Source organism: Scyliorhinus torazame, chromosome 16 (genome assembly GCF_047496885.1).
Source record: "Scyliorhinus torazame isolate Kashiwa2021f chromosome 16, sScyTor2.1, whole genome shotgun sequence".
NCBI classification, from domain to species: Eukaryota; Metazoa; Chordata; class Chondrichthyes; order Carcharhiniformes; family Scyliorhinidae; genus Scyliorhinus; species Scyliorhinus torazame.
In genome coordinates this window covers 35,923,935-35,940,413 of record NC_092722.1, presented here as the reverse complement: position 1 = coordinate 35,940,413, position 16,479 = coordinate 35,923,935, and the positions used below count along the sequence as shown (strand labels likewise).

At 47.4% G+C, this 16,479-nt stretch overlaps 1 pseudogene; it reads left to right on the top strand.

The window, feature by feature from the left end:
- LOC140392710 (uncharacterized) overlaps positions 1–16,479 on the top strand; it is an 80,931-nt pseudogene that overhangs the window by 7,250 nt on the left and 57,202 nt on the right.

The window sequence follows — 16,479 nt, the reverse complement described above, 5'->3', positions numbered from 1 at the left end:
TTGTAAGGAAAGGTTGGACAGAATGGGCCTATTTCCACTGGAGTTTAGAAGAGTGAGGGGTGACTTGATTGAAGTAACTAAAATCCTGAATGGTATTGACAAGATGGATGTGGAAAGGATGTTTCCTCGTGTGGGTGAGTCCAGAACTGGGAGACACTGTTTTAAAATTAGGGGTTGCTGTTAAAGGACAGAATTTCTTTCTCTCAGAGAGATGTGCGACTTTGGAACGCTCTGCCTCAGGAGGTGGTGGTGGTGGTGGTCAGTGAATATTTTTAAGGCAGAGGTAGGTAGATTCTTGTTAGGCAAGGATATCACGGGTTAACAGGGAATGTGGAACTCAACACAATCAGATCAGCCATGATCTTATTGAATAGTGGAGAAGGGGCTCGAGGGACCGAATGGCCTACTTCTGCTCCTTTTACATATGTTCATATCTAAGATGTCCATTATTCCATATTCTATTTGTGCAGCAGGGGAGGACGTCATAACCATGCAGACATCTGGGAGCCTGCTAATCTCATGCAAAACTGTAGACTTCATTATAAGTTTGTTGCTCTGATAACTTTTCTTGAGTTCCTTGGTTAGAGCCCGCTGCCATTGTAGCTTTCAGGGCATCGTCCCACCGACTTAAAGTGGGGGAGGGGGCTGAATTTCTCTTAGTCACACAGTTGTGCAACTTTTACAACCAGCAGTGAAAGTATTGTAAAGCTGGAGCAGTTGAGCTTCAAAAGGTTAAGGGAATGTCTTCTATCTTACATTAATGCTAAACTACCTTAGGATATTTCCAATAGTCGTTTGGTAGTACAGAACTTGAGTATCGCTGGAAAAAGACATTCTGTTGAAGCTTTTCATCGTACACTCATCAGAACACTTTGCAAGAATACCCAATGTCAGGGGAAACAACAAATTAATCTGTATGTTTTCTATTTCCAGTACAGTGTAAAGTTGTTGTTTCCCCTGACATTGGCACTCTTGCAAAGTGTCCTGATGAGTGCAAGATGAAAAGCTTCGACAAAATATATTTTTTCAGCAATACAAATGTTACTTCATGCATTTTAATATAGGTTAATCGGTTATTGATCTGTGACCTGTTTTTAGTCTGGATTCAGTGCTTATTCAGTCTCTGGGCGGCATTGTAGCACAGTGGTTAGCACTGTAGCTCCACAGCTCCAGGATCCCAAGTTCGATTCCCGGCTTGGGTCACTGTCTGTGCGGAGTCTGCACGCTCTCCCGGTGTCTGCGTGGGTTTCCTCCGGGTGCTCCGGTTTCCTCCCACAGCCCAAAGATGTGCAGCTAAGGTTGATTGGCCGTGCTAAATTGCCCTTAATGTCCAAAAAGATTAGGGGGGGTTACAGGGATAGGGTGGAAGTGTGGGCTTAAATGTGGTGTCTTTCCAAGGGTCGGTGCAGATTCGATGGGCCAAATGGCCTCCTTCTGCACTGCAAATTCTATGTTCTATGTTTTCTATAAAGAAAGGATACGACAGGAAGCAGCACGTGTTATAGTCCAGTAGCTGCTGTGTGGATTAAGGATCCTCAGTTATGATCCTTTGATCATTGTACTTGTTATTAACCAGAAAAGGTGCTCGCTGGATTAATAGGGACCTGAGCACCACATATGAGAGAGATTGTGAGGATAAAAATGAAAATAAACGCCTACACCATTGGAAATAAACCGTAGGTCGGTTAGTACCTGTAAGGGGAAAAGACAAGTTTAACAGGTCCATGATGGGAGATCTAGGGAGACAGCAAGTGTGGATGAGTGAGGCAGGTAAAGGAGTGGGGTAGCAAGGCAGAAGGCTGGAATTTTGTACACAAAAATAATCAATCTTCTACCAACAAAAGCAAGTGAGGAGCAGATTGCACGCCTGATCTTTCATCTTGGATTTGATCTTTTGCCACAGGGTCCTGTTTGGGAATGTAGTGTTCTGGCCGCAGATCAGCATGTGTGGGATTGAAGAGTGGTCTATTTTTCCCCCCGAGGATAAATGATAACCATCCTAACATGGTAATTATACATTGGACAGTAGTTTGCAGGATGTTTGGTTGTTTGTTTGATTGTTGTCCTCCTGGGGAGAATACTGAGGTGCCAGTGTATCGTAGTGAGTGGGACACATTGCACGCATCCTGGATGGAGGGCTGGCTTGTGGAGGAGTCCTGTGGTTGAATGCTATGAGTGCCGTCTTCTATTCCTCCCTGTCTGCATTGTTGTTTTGAAGGAGAGTCTTATTGGAAGCCTTGTTTGGTGGGATCTTACTTTAGAGTGAGTTGACCTAACTGGGATAGGGGAGTACCCTGATTTTGGTCTCTTTGTGCCTGGTAAGTCATGATACAAGAAATAGAAGAGGACTTTTATATAGCATCTTTCCCAATCGCAGAATACCTGGAAATGTTTTTTTGCAGCCATACCTTCGAAGCATAATTACTATTCTAATGCGGGGAAAGGCAGTAGCTTGCTTCTCTTGGGTAACCAAATCAACAAAGTCAACAAACAGGAATACATTAAAAGGCAGCCATTCAAAGGGACAATGCATCAAAGTAAACAGAATCTCAAAGAACACTTAAAACTGGAGTATCTGCATGGATTTAATGCTCCAGTCTCTGGGTTTTGGCTTCAACTCATGGCATTCTGACTCAAGAAAGGAGAGTACTCCCCGCCAAGGCACAGCTGAGATCCAGGGCTGGATTCTCCTATTTTGAGGCTTTGTCCGGAGGAAGTGTCTGGTTTTACGATGAAAAGGTTGGCATTGCCCCTGCACCGATGCGCGAAACGGTGGGAGGCTAGCAGCCGCGCCGCGTAAAATGCACGGCCTTCCTGATATAAATGGCTGGAGAATTGCCGGGTCCGTGGCCGCGCATGGGCACGGTGTCGACCTGCAGCGGTCGCGCGCGGACCCGAACTGCCAGATAGTGCCCCCCCCCCCGGACTCCTCCTCGCCACTCCAGGGCCCCCCAGCCTTCGCCGAAACCTCCCCTGGCCAGCAACACGGCTTCCCACCGACTGGCGGCGCTGGACACAACCCGCAGCTGCCACAACGGGTTCACGAACGCATGCGTCATCGGGAATTCGCCCCATCGGGGGCGGAGCATCGGGGGAGGGCCTTCAGGTAACGTCCTGAGGCCTTCCCAACGGCGTGCGGTGGTGCTCCTCGACGATGCCGTTTTGGAGGGGGCGGAGCACCCGAAAAAAGGCGCTACCCCCTGATTCGGTCGTTAAAAAGGGATTCGCCCCCGATTGGGCAACGGAGAATCCCGCCCCCAGTGTTTCAACCTGAACTATTTGGATGGACAATTCTGAATGATTTCTGACCAATGAATTGGTTTCTCTCCATCGATCGATCCCACCTGGCGCCCGCCCCCCCCCCCCATCATCCCACGCATGGTGAAGCACCTTCTCTTTGGGCTTCACAGAAATACATCCTGAAACACAAGAAGGTGAACAAGATGAGGTTAAGCTGATGAAGGGGGGTAAGACGACCTGGCAATTACTGTAATGAGCAGGTGTGTTTTACAGTATCAGTGATTCATTTGCAAAATGGAACTTTCAAATCACCAGTGATGATAACGTGCCCAATGCTTAACCCACTCATGTGATAATCCTTTGTCCTATATTTAAACGGGAGTGTGGAAATGATGATTTCCAAATAGCAAACAATGGACTGAAATTGTGAACTGTTATTTTTGAGCTCAGCCAGGTGTGGCATGTTAACTTTACTGTAGTGTACATGATTCATTGTAGCTTAGTTGCCCTCAGTCAGGTCTGTTCTCTCGGTGGGTTGGCTACATTTTCTTGTATGAAGCAGCTGTTGGCATTGACCCTGCTGGAGACTAACTTGCCCCACTGAATAATACAAGTGAAACAGAATAAATATTTCCGGTGATCATTTCTGATTTACAAAGCTGGCACTTGCTGCTGATTGCATTGGTTAATTATGGCTGGGTTGTAATGGCTGCTCCCTATAAGCTTTACTTATATCCAGCGTTTTTATTTCCTTGTTACTTTCCCAATTTGATGGGTAGGCACATAGGAACAGGAGTAGACCATTCAGCCCCTCGAGCCTATCCTGCCATTCATTGAGATCCTGGCTGATCTGTGACCTCACTCCATATACCGACCTGCCTTTGGCCCATATCTTTGCTTAACAGAAATCTATCTCAGATTTACAATCACCAACTGTTCTGGCTTCGCCTGCTGTTTGTGGGAGAGAGTTCCACATCTCTACCACCCTTTGAGTGAAGAAATCTTCCCAACATCTCTCATTCTGGGGTCGGCGGGACCTCTACAAGCGGGATGGTCTACACTTGGACCAGAGGGGTACCAATATCCTGGGGGGGAAATTTGCTCATGCTCTTCGGGAGGGTTTAAACTAGTTCAGCAGGGGCTTGGGAACCTGAATTGTAGCTCCAGTATACAGGAGGTTGAGAGTAGTGAGGTCATGAGTAAGGTTTCAAAGTTGCAGGAGTGTACCGGCAGGCAGGAAGGTGGTTTAAAGTGTGTCTTCTTCAATGCCAGGAGCATCCGGAATAAGGTGGGTGAACTTGCGGCATGGGTTGGTACCTGGGACTTTGATGTTGTGGCCATTTCGGAGATATGGATAGAGCAGGGACAGGAATGGTTGTTGCAGGTGCCGGGGTTTAGATATTTCAGTAAGCTCAGGGAAGGTGGTAAAAGAGGGGGAGGGGTGGCATTGTTAGTCAAGGACAGTATACGGTGGCAGAAAGGACGTTTGATGAGGACTCATCTACTGAGGTAGTATGGGCTGAGGTTAGAAACAGGAAAGGAGAGGTAACCCTGTTAGGGGTTTCCTATAGGCCTCCGAAAAGTTCCAGAGATGTAGAGGAAAGGATTGCAAAGATGATTCTGGATAGGAGCGAAAGCAACAGGGTAGTTGTTATGGGGGACTTTAACTTCCCAAATATTGACTGGAAACGCTATAGTTCGAAAACTTTAGATGGGTCCGGTTTTGTCCAATGTGTGCAGGAGGGTTTCCTGACACAGTATGTAGATAGGCCAACGAGAGGCGAGGCCATATTGGATTTGGTACTGGGTAATGAACCAGGACAGGTGTTAGATTTGGAGGGAGGTGAGCACTTTGGTGATAGTGACCACAATTTGATTACATTTACTTTAGTGATGGAAAGAGATAGGTATATACCGCAGGGCAAGAGTTATATCTGGGGGAAAGACAATTATGATGCGATGAGGCAAGACTTAGGATGCATCGGATGGAGAGGAAAACTGCAGGGGATGGGCACAATGGAAATGTGGCGCTTGTTCAAGGAACAGCTACTGTGTGTCCTTGATAAGTATTTAAGTATGTAAGAGTAGGGCCAGTCAAGGACAGTAGTGGGAAGTTGTGCTTGGAGTCCGAGGAGATATGAGAGGTGCTAAATGAATATTTTTCGTCAGTATTCACACAGGAAAAAGACAATGTTGTTGAGGAGAATACTGAGATTCAGGCTACTAGTCTAGAAGGGCTTGAGGTTCATAAGGAGGAGGTGTTAGCAATTCTGGAAAGTGTGAAAATAGATAAGTCCCCTGGGCCGGATGGAATTTATCCTAGGATTCTCTGGGAAGCTAGGGAGGAGATTGCTGAGCCTTTGCCTTTGATCTTTAAGTCATCTTTGTCTACAGGAATAGTGCCAGAAGACTGGAGGATAGCAAATGTTGTCCCCTTGTTCAAGAAGGGGAGTAGAGACAACCCCGGTAACTATAGACCAGTGAGCCTTACTTCTGTTGTGGGCAAAATCTTGGAAAGGTTTATAAGAGATAGGATGTATAATCATCTGGAAAGGAATAATTTGATTAGAGATAGTCAACACGGTTTTGTGAAAGGTAGGTCGTGCCTCACAAACCTTATTGAGTTCTTTGAGAAGGTGACCAAACAGGTGGATGAAGGTAAAGCAGTTGATGTGGTGTACATGAATTTCAGTAAAGCGTTTGATAAGGTTCCCCACGGTAGGCTACTGCAGAAAATACGGAGGCATAGGATTCAGGGTGATTTAGCAGTTTGGATCAGAAATTGGCTAGCTGGAAGAAGACAAAGGGTGGTGGTTGATGGGAAATGTTCAGACTGGAGTCCAGTTACTAGTGGTGTACCACACGGATCTGTTTTGGGGCCACTGCTGTTTGTCATTTTTATAAATGACCTGGAGGAGAGCGTAGAAGGATGGGTGAGTAAATTTGCAGATGACACTAAAGTCAGTGGAGTTGTGGACAGTGCGGAAGGATGTTACAAGTTACAAAGGGACATAGATAAGCTGCAGCGCTGGGCTGAGAGGTGGCAAATGGAGTTTAATGCAGAAAAGTGTGAGGTGATCAATTTTGGAAGGAATAACAGGAAGACAGAGTACTGGGCTAATGGTAAGATTCTTGGCAGTGTGGATGAGCAGAGAGATCTCGGTGTCCATGTACATAGATCCTTGGAAGTTGCCACCCAGGTTGAGAGGGTTGTTAAGAAGGCGTACGGCGTGTTAGCTTTTATTGGTAAAGGGATTGAGTTTCGGAGCCATGATGTCATGTTGCAGCTGTACAAAACTCTGGTGCGGCCGCATTTGGACTATTGCGTGCAATTCTGGTTGCCGCTTTATAGGAAGGATGTGGAAGCATTGGAAAGGGTGCAGAGGAGATTTACCAGAATGTTGCCTGGTATGGAGGGAAGATCTTATGAGGAAAGGCTGAGGGACATGAGGCTGTTTTCATTCGAGAGAAGAAGGTTAAGAGGTGACTTAATTGAGGCATACAAGATGATCAGAGGATTGGATAGGGTGGACAGTGAGAGCTTTCTTCCTCGGATGGTGATGTCTAGCACGAGGGGACATAGCTTTAAGTTGAGGGGAGATAGATAAAAGACAGATGTCAGAGGTAGGTTCTTTACTCAGAGAGTAGTAAGGGCGTGGAATGCCCTGCCTGCAACAGTAGTGGACTCGCCAACACTAAGGGCATTCAAATGGTCATTGGATAGACATATGGACCATAAGGGAATAGTGTAGATGGGCTTTAGAGTGGTTTCACAGGTCAGCGCAACATTGAGGGCCGAAGGGCCTGGACTGCGCTGTCATGTTCTATGTTCTATTGAACGGTCTAACCCTATTTTTGAGACTCTGCTCCCTAGTTTTAGAATCTCCAACCAGTGGAAATAGTTTACCCTTATCAATCCTGACTTTCCCTGTTAATATCTAGGGTACCTTGATCTGATCACTCCGTCACCTTCTAGATTCTGGTGAAAACAGGTCTAATGTGAGCAATCTCTCCAGCTTGTTCATAAAGCCTGGGGGAACCTCCGCAGCAGCTGACTGTCATGCCGGGAGTGGGAAGGAAGGAACTGGGTTTGAAGTGAGTTCCAGGCTCCAGACTGACAGATGAATTGGAAGAGTGCTGTGTTTTGCGCAATGATCCGGATGCTCTGCAACAGTTTCCAAATATGCTGGTGCTACTGCTTGAGAAGTATGGGGCAGCAAAATAGCATTGTAACACGACATCTCTGGGGAACCAGTGTTCTATTCTAGAAAGCCAATTGGGGAAGGGTTAGACCATAAGACCTAAGAGCAGAATTAGGCCATTCGGCCCATCGAGTCTGCTCCGCCATTCAATCATGGCTGATATATTTCTCATTCCCATTCTCTTGCCTTCTCCCCAGAACCTCTGATCCCCTTATTAATCAAGAACATATCTATCTCTGTCTTAAAGACACTCAGTGATTTGGATTCCACAGCCTTCTGCGGCAAAGAGTTCCACAGATTCACCACCCTCTGGCATAAAAAAATCCTCCTCATCTCTGCCTTGAAGGATCGTCCCTTTAGTCTGAGATTCCTACAAGTTTTTCCGACAAATGGAAACATCCTCTTCACGTCCTCTCTATCCAGGTCTCGCAATATCCTGTAAATTTCAAAAGACGCCCCCTCATCCTTCTAAACTCCAACGAGTACAGACCCAAAGTCCTCAACCGTTCCTCATACGACAAGCTCTTCATTCCAGGGATCATTCTTGTGAACCTCCTCTGGACCCTTTCCAAGGCCAGCTCATCCTTCCTTAGATACGGGACCCAAAACTGCTCACAATACTCCAAATGGGATCTGATCAGAAGTATATATACAGCCTCAGAAGTACATCCCTGGTCTTGTATTCTAGCCCTTTCGAGCCACAGACGCTCTTACTTGGTCGAACATTTATTTACAGCGTGAAACATTACGAGCACGTACCTCCTAACTCAACTCCCGCTGAGTTTCAGTGAGTGGCTCTTATGTCTGCTCAAATGTATTCCCCTCTATTTGCATCTATTTAAACACAATTTATATACAATTAAACAGAATTGATAAATAATTAAGCAGCATGTATTAAATGTTCAGATTAAAAGTTCCCCTCAGTGATTTTATACAAATTCTCTGGATGCTTTATAGCTGACTTAAGGTGGTTTTGGATTGGGGTAAAGGGCATGAAAGCGATGGTTGTGCATTCTTGGCCGATGTGGTCCAGGGCTCTAATGCTGGCAGGGGGGCGGGCGGGGAATACCTGCTTTTCAATTTTATTCATTTCAAAACCTACTTAAACAGCAGATCACAGCTGTGTGAAACCATCTGTGATGTCAGCGGGTCAAGCTCTGCTCTAGGCTGCTCACTTGTTTGTTTGATATCATAGAGTACAGTACAGAAGGAGGCCATTCGGCCCATCAAGTCTGCACCAAACCTCTGAAAGAGCACCCAACCCAAGCTCACTCTCCTGCCCAATCCCAATAACCCCTTAACCTAACCTACACATTCCTGGACACTAAGGGGCAATTTTTAGCATGGCCAGTCCTGCACATCTTTGGACAGAGGGAGGAAACCGGAGCACCCGGAGGAAACCCAGACAGACATTGGGAGGAAGTGGAAACTCCACACAGACAGTGACCCAAGGCCGGAATCGAACCTGGGCCCCTAGCGCCGTGAGGCAGCAGTGCTAACCACTGTGCCACCGTGTCGCCCCATAGAATGATCTCCGTCTGAACCTCTCTTACATCCTTTTTTTAAAGCATAATTATAGACCATAAACTTTGGAATTTTTCTTCTCTACCAAATATCTCTACCTCCTGCCTCACTGCCTCGTAAAATTTTGTGGAACTCTGCCCCCCCCCCCCCAACCCTCCCCCAGTCTTCTAGCTTTCAAAACTGTAGCTCGATGTCAATTAATGCATTCAAGAGGTGGCAGGTACACTTTGGGTCAGGCGTCTTAGTTGGAAGTTAACCTGCCTCTCGCTGTCATTTCCAGTTTTTCTTGTTTTTATTTTGAGTTCCTGCATTCATGCTTATTTTTATATCCCCTTCTTGATTGACCATCTCGCCATGTATTTGAAAAGTTGGTGCTAGTTGGCCTTGACGCATCACCTGCAATTTCTCAGACAGGAACTCAGGCGGCACGGTAGCACAGTGGTTAGCACTGTTGCTTCGCAGCTCCAGGGTCCCGGGTTTGATTTCCGGCTTGGGTCACTGCCTGTGTGGAGCCTGCACGTTCTCCCCGTGTCCGCATGGATTTCCTCCGGGCGTTCCGGTTTCCTCCCACAGGTCCCGAAAGATGTGCTTGTTGGGTGAATGAACATTCTGAATTCTCCCTCTGTGTACCCGAACAGGCGCCAGAATGTGGCGACTAGGGGCTTTTCACAGTAACTTTATTGCAGTATTAATGTAAGCCTACTTGTGACAATAATAAAGATTATTATTATTTTATTTTACTGCATGGCAGGGTTGAACCTGACCTGTATTTGGTATCAAATTAATGCTGCTTACGAGTCTGGGTATTCCCTGAAATCTTTAAGTGTAGAAAGTACATGCAGGTTCGAGACTTTGCCAGAAAGGAGATACAGAGCTTCCCAATAGAGCCGCCTTCCACATAGCTGGAAGAGGTGCTGACGACAGGGGGACTGGAGAAGGGGGCAGTATCAGCGGTTTACGGGGCTATTTTGGAGGAGGAGAAGGCGCCGCTAGAAGGGATCAAGGCAAAGTGGGAGGAAGAGTTGGGAGAGGGTATGGAGGAGGGGTTCCAGTGTGAGGTGCTCCGGAAGGTGAACGCCTCCACCTCGTGCACGAGGTTGGGGCTGATACAGCTGAAGGTGGTGTATAGAGCTCACCTTACCTCTGCACACCTCTGTGGGCAGCACGGTAGCACAAGTGGATAGCACTGTGGCTTCACAGCGCCAGGGTCCCTGGTTCGATTCCCCGCTGGGTCACTGTCTGTGCGGAGTCTGCACGTTCTCTCCGTGACTGTGTGGGTTTCCTCCGGGTGCTCCGGTTTCCTTCCACAGTCCAAAGACGTGCAGGTTAGGTGGATTGGTCATGCTAAATTGCCCTTAGTGTCCAAAAAGATTAGGAGGGGTTATTGGGTTACGGGAATAGGGTGGAAGTGAGGGCTTAAGTGGGTCGGTGCAGACTCGATGGGCCAAATGTTCCATGTTCTTACAAGAGCGAGGATGAGCCGGCTCTTTGAGGGGGTAGAAGATGTATGTGAACATTGTTGGGGGTCACAAACCACGTTCATATGTTTTGGTCCTGTCCAAAGCTGGAGGATTACTGGAAGAGGCATTTAGGGTAATCTCTAAAGTGGTGCATGTGAAACTGGACCCGGGCCCTTGGGAGGCCATATTCAGGGTGTCGGACCAGCCGGGGTTGGAAACGGGCGGGGTGGCAGATGTTGTAGCCTTTGCCTCGTTGATCGCCCGAAGGCGGATGCTGTTAGGGCGGAGATCAACCTCTCCACCCTGTGCCCTGGCATGGCGGGGGGACCTGCTGGAATTCTTGACGCTTGAAAAGGTCAATTTGAACTGCGGGGAAGGATGGAGGGGTTCGACAATTCATGGGCATTATTCATTATGCACTTTCGAGAATTGGATCACATCGAACCTTAGTGGGGTTGGGGGCTGGGAGGGTTGGGGGGAGGGGTTTGTATGTGTTAATGGTGGAAATGGGCGCGGAGGCAGATGTTGTAGTCTTCGCCTCGTTGATCGCCCTAAGGCAGATCCTGTTAGGGTGGAGATCAACCTCTCCACCCTGTGCCCTGGCGTGGAGGGGGGACCTGCTGGAATTCCTCTTTGTCATTTGTTTATGTTAACATGCGGGCAAATGTTTGGGGGTTTGGTGGGAGGATGGGATCGTTGTTGTTGATATGGGATTGACATTACATTCGTGACTGATTATTGTTGGGTGTAAATTTGGGAGAAAATGTGAAAAAGGCAGAGAATAAAAAAATATATATTTTTTAAAATGTAGAAAATGATGCCCATAGAGGCCCTGTTTATCTCTGCCTTTCTTTCTGTCGTTGCTTTGCAAGTTCTGTTTGTCTCTCTCCCACGCACCCACTTTCTCGCTCCCTCCCTTCCTATCTTTTTCACCCTTTTTTCCCTCCTAGCTCTGAGCCTGTAATGTTTTGCTGCAAATGGAAAGTAGAAGATACTTCTCCTTTAATGAGAAACTCGCTCGACCCAATCTATTTTTGGCCTTCTGTCTTCTCTCTTTGACAATCCCACTATTCATTTCTTTGGACACCAACAAGCCCCAAAAAGACGCCAAACTCTGCTGTTGACTATAAATAGATTTCCATTCTTTTCAAATTAAAGGCAGGTTTGTGCTGTTGCTGATTTGTGAACTTTGTTATTTTCACTACTTGCCCAGTATTGTTCCTGTTGGTTAGATCAGGGGAGGCGGTGGTGTTAACTCGCCACAGCCCCAGATGACCATTGGCTGCTTTCCTCTTTGAGGGGGAGAGCTGACTGGTGGTGATTTTAACCTGAGGGCCACCACACCTCAGGCGAGGGACAAGGTTGGGAAAGGCCATGAATAACCTCAGCTGGTGCTGTTGGCGACACTCCGCATCACGAACCAGCCGTTCCAGCCAAACTGAGCTAACCGGTGGTGTAATGGTAATGTCACTGGGCCAGTGATCCAGAAGTCTAGGTTGATGTTGTGGGGACACAGACAAGATGGTGGAATTTGAATTCCATTAATGAAATCTGGAATTGCAAAGCGAGTCTCCGTAATGGTGACCCTGAAACCATTTTCGATTGTCGTAAAAATCCATCTGGTTCACTAATGTCCTTTAGGGAGGGAAATCCGCCATCCTTTCCCGGTCTGGCCTACATGTGACTCCAGACCCACAGCAATGTGGTTGACTCTTCACTGCCTCTCTGAAATGGCTGAGCAAGCCACCCAGTTCAAGGGCAATTAGGGATGGGAAATAAACGCTGGCCTAGCCAGCATCACCCACATTCCATGAAAGAATAAAGGCCCGTGGGAAGAGGTATTCCCAGAAGCTGAGCTGGGACTAGGTGAAACCACCCTGTTCCTATTTTCTCCCCCAACATGTGTGTACGGTTCGGAACTGCTGTCACCTCACTAACAGGCTCAGCGAGCGAACCTGGCTGTCCTTAATGGGACATCTCTTTAATTTGATGTCAGGTGTTCACGCGCTGTCTGGGTGTAGGTGCTGAGATCCCGTTAAACTGTTCCTGGGCCAGGCTTTGAAATGTGGGAGATCAATAATTTGTGAGATTTTAGATGAAAGGGGCGAATTTCAGTGAGCAGGAACCCCGGAGTACGAAAAGCCAACAAAACATATTGCCCAAGTGTCCAATCTGCACAGATCAGGACAAATGCCAGAATACCAAATTTCAAAGAATCACAACAATCTATACTGCAGGAGAAAAAGAGCGCTGATTGGCTGGCAAGTCAACACTGATTGGCTGAAGCGCTACCATAGAGAAAGTAATGGGGAACGATAGGCTACCCCCCCAGCTCCTGGATAATTCTGAAAAGGTGCAAGGCTTGATCATATTTCCGTTTACAGAGAGCAGATCACGACGTATGAATGCATGTTGCTTTGGCAACATCTCTACTCAGCAATAATATAATTTTATAATAATCTTTATTAGTATCACAAATAGGCTTACATTAACACTGCAATGAAGTTACTGTGAAAATCCCCTAGTCGCCACATTCCGGCACCTGTTCGGGTACACTGAGGGAGAATTCAGAATGTCCAATTCACCTAACAAGCACGTCTTTTGGGACTAGTGGGAGTAAACCAGAGCACCCGGAGGAAACCCACACAGACACGGGAAGAACGTGCAGACTCCGCACAGACAGTGACCCAAGCCGGGAATCGAACCTGGAACCTTGGCGCTGTGAAGCAACAGTGCCAAGCACTGAAGTACTGTGCACAGTTTTAGTCTACTTAACCAAGGAAGGATATAATTGCCTCAGAACATAGCTTCACAATATTAAGAAGCATTTAGAAGACCACTTCAAACACCATAGCAGGCAAGTGCTGGAAAATTGGATTTGAATGTAGGTGCTTGTGGGCTGGCACAGACAGGATGGGCCAAAGGGACTCTTTTTGTGCTGTAGAGGGGGCAAAAATGTTTAGTCGACTGATTTACTGGGACAAAATTATTTTCCTATGAGGAGAAATTGGGTACAATAGGTCTACATTCTCAGAAGAAGTGATTTCAACCTCAAAAATTCTTAGATGCCGAAAGGTTGGCTATAGCATTTAGAACTAAAGAACCATAGGATATTTTAAGACTGAAATGAGAAGAAACTTCACTAAGATTGTGAATCTTTGGGGTTCTGAATCCTAGAGGGCTGTGGGGTGCTCAAATATTACATTCAAGACTGGGATTGATTTTTTTGGAGGTTTGAGGGAATCAAGGACTTTTCAAAAATTCATTCTTGGGCCAATGAGTGTCGTTGGTAAGGCTAGCAATTATTGCCCATCCCTAACTATCCTTAACAAGGTGGCTGTGAGCTGCCTTCTTGAAGCACTGCAGTCCATGTAATCCTGGTACAATCTGTGCTTTTATCAATATTCACGCTCGGCACTACTACGCGACTGAATGATCCATAGAACAACCCTGATCCTAGTTTTGATCAATGGGAAGGGACTGTGTGTCACGAGTGGAAAGGAGCATAATGGAGCAAGGGACAGATCACAAATTCTGAGCATCCTTTTTTTTTTTAAATTTAGAGTACCCAATTCATTTTTTCCAATTGAGGGGCAATTTAGCCTGGCCAATCCACCTCCCCTGCGCATCTTTGGGTTGTGGGGACGAAACCCACGCAAACACGGGGAGAATGTGCAAACTCCATACGGACAATGTCCCAGAGCCAGGATCGAACCTGGGACCCCGGTGCCGAACGACAGCTGTGCTAACCACTGCGCCGCCGTGCTGCCCAAGTCTGAGCAGCCTTGCCAATCTCCAGCTGTGACTCGCTGTCTGACTTTGCAAGTAGATCATAGAATTTACAGTGCAGAAGGAGGCCATTCGGCCCATCAAGTCTGCAAACCCTATTGGCCAGATCATGACTTTTTTTACCTGTTCATTAACTGCTTGCTGTTAATAACAATCTCAGCATTGACTGTGAGAGCTGTGAGCAGGCCACTCATTCTCCGCCACCGCAGGAAAGGGAAGAGATTGTTTTATTTTAGTTTTTTTCCTGGAAAGTGAGCCTCAAGCTGGTCTGTACATCTTTTGTGTTTGTATGGCCCCTTCAGCAAGCAGTAAAATTGCTGCCCAGGTATTTTCCATTCATGCCCAGGTATTTCAGTCAGCTAAAACTTGCAGCATGTTTGAAAACAAAACTGTTTGATTAAAATCTCAAACTCTGAAACAAGAACGTCCAGCCTTTCTGAACACTGGGTCACATCCTCGTGATGTAACCAGTGAGTGAGTCTTGTCTCAAAGAGTTCAGTGTGAATGGGAAGCCACACTGCTCTCTGCTAAGGTTGAACAGTCTACTCTGCTCTCTCAACTTTCTCTTAGTCCACTCATTTCACACCCCCTTTGCTCTTCCACTTTAAAAAAAAATGTTATTCACCTTTTTCACATTTTCATCCAAATTTACACCCACCAACAAACAATCAACGGTAACAAATACAATGTCCATCCCCTGGCCAACAATCCCTTCCTTTCACCAACCCCCAAATCAACCTCAACATTTTAAATACAAACATCAAAGAAAAGGATCCAGGAATCCACCATCCACCCCATACAGAGTCAGCCACAACATACACAGTCCAACCCCCCCCCCCCCCCCCCCCCCCACCCCACACACACACATACAAGCCCCCCTAATGTTCGATGTCATCCACTTCTTGAAAGTGCATTCTAAACAAAGCCCATGAATTGTAGAACCCCTTCATCCTTCCCCTCAACTCAAATGTCACCCTCTCGAGTGTTAAAAACACCAACAGATCCTCCCGCCACGCCAGGGCACAGGGTGGAGAAACTGACCTCCACCCCAACACCTTCGGGCAATCAGCGAGGCGAAGGCTAAAACATCGGCCTCTGCTCCCGCTTCCAACCCCGGCCGATCCGATACCCCGAATATAGCCTCCAAAGGACCCGGCTCAAGCCTCATAAGTACCACCTTCGAAATTCCCCTGAACACCTCCCTCCAATACCCTTCCAGCTTTGGACAGGACCAAAAAATATGAACGTGGTTAATGGGACCCCCCCCCCCCCCCCTCCCCCCTGCAACGCTCACACACATCCTCTACCCCCTCAAAGAGTCAGCTCATCCTCGCCTTGGTGAGGTGCGTCCTATACACCACCTTCAGCTGTATCAGCCCCAACCTCGCACATAAAGTTGAGGCATTTACCCTCCGGAGCACCTCACACCACAACCCCTCCCCCATGCTCCCTCCTAACTCTTCCTCCCACTTTGCCTTAATCCCCTCCAGCGGTGCCTTCTCTTCTAGAATCGCCCCATAAATTGCCGACACCACCCTCTTCTCCATTCCCCCTGTCGTCAGCGCCTCCTTCGACAGTGTGGAGGCCGGCTCCACCGGAAAGCCCTGTATCTCCTTCTTAGCAAAATCTCGGACCTGCATATACCTAAATATTTCCCCCTGCCCAACCCATATTTCGCCCCCAGCTCCTCCAGTTCCGCAAAATCCTTTAGTGCCCTGACTCCGTTCTCCTCCCATCTCCGAAACCTCCCATCCCACTTCCCTGGCTCAAATCTTGTGATCCCTGCCTGGTCCCACGGCGCAGAGCAAAATATCCCAAATTCATGTTCCTCTTCCACTACTGACACATTTTCCCAATCTCAAAGATGCTTTCTATCTCACTTACATTCTGCCTCCCTCGCCTCTCATTTCCCCTTGTTCTTTCCTCTCTCGCTGCACTCTCTAAACACTCACTCTCTCTGCCCATTCCCTCCCTCCCATTCTCTCTCCATGCAGTCCTTTCCTCTTGCTCTCTGCTCTTTCTCACTCTCTACCGTTTGCCTCTCTCTCTCTCTCTTTGTCCTCTCCTTCCCTCTTGTTCTCCTCTCCCTCATCCATCCTCACTTTTCCTCCTTCACTGTCTTTACCCTCTCCCCTCCATCCTCTCTTGAAGCACTCTTGATGTGATGAAGTTCTCAGCAGTGATGCTGATCAGCTGCAGTTCAATGTGGCTGCAGCTGGAGGTGGCGACAGTCCCACTGCAGAGGGCCGAGTTCACAGAGCTGC